This window comes from Trichechus manatus, unplaced genomic scaffold (genome assembly GCF_000243295.1).
Source record: "Trichechus manatus latirostris isolate Lorelei unplaced genomic scaffold, TriManLat1.0 scaffold00013, whole genome shotgun sequence".
Taxonomy (NCBI): domain Eukaryota; kingdom Metazoa; phylum Chordata; class Mammalia; order Sirenia; family Trichechidae; genus Trichechus; species Trichechus manatus.
The window spans coordinates 31061077-31062026 of NW_004443949.1; positions in this window are offsets into that span (position 1 = coordinate 31061077).

Sequence of the window (950 nt, forward strand, 5' to 3'; positions counted from 1 at the left end):
TAGATAATAGTTGAGAAAATAGTAAGTAGATAGATGGTTTGACTTTACTTTGTAATTTCAATATATATATAATAACACTATTTTAACTAACAACCTCTCAAGGGAAAAGTAGAAATCCAATAAATTCTCATTTTCTTTGAAATGGAAATGTTCAAACATTCCTATAAATGAAATCTTACATCATTTTTATTGCTAATTATTTTTAAATTAGTAACATCTAAGAGGAAAATAATTTCAATTGAAATCCATGCTATTATCAAGACTGGTTATAAAAGGCTATAACACTGTTAATCATGCATAACCTGAATGTTTCTGTATGTTTAAATAGAGGTGGAGTGAAGGATGATAGACCATTACAAAAGTCTATAATTGTGTTACAGGGAGTTGCAAACAACAGCTAATACTTATATCCCTTGCTTTATACCAAACATGATTCTCAGTGCTTTTATAACATCTTGCAACCCCTTCAGATCCTGTTTCCAAACTATTCCCTATCTCGGGAACCTAAGCTTCCTGGACTATTTCCATGGGCTTTGTTACAGCTGGCTTTCCACTAGATTCAGTCATGGGAAGCCATGGTACAATATAAAAGGGAGTCAAAAGAATGAGGACGGATTATTTATTCTAACACAGCCATTCCAGCAGGGCCGTCATGAGCTGATTGGGTCTTCTAAATATATAGGCTCTTCTCAAGGCTGATTTGTCTATACATCCCTCCCTATATAGTTTTAGTAATTAAATCTTCCCCTGTCCTTTCATAGCTGAAGTGATAACATCACTGTGATTATAGGTAGTCCCCGGGTTATAAAGGAGATCCATTCTTATGTGTGTCTTTAAATGGAATTTGTAGGTAAGTCAGAACAGGTGCATGCAGTTCTTATTTAGCTTTACTTTAGTGTAAGAAAGGAAACCCTGGTGGTGTAGTGGTTAAGAGCTATGGCTGCTAACCA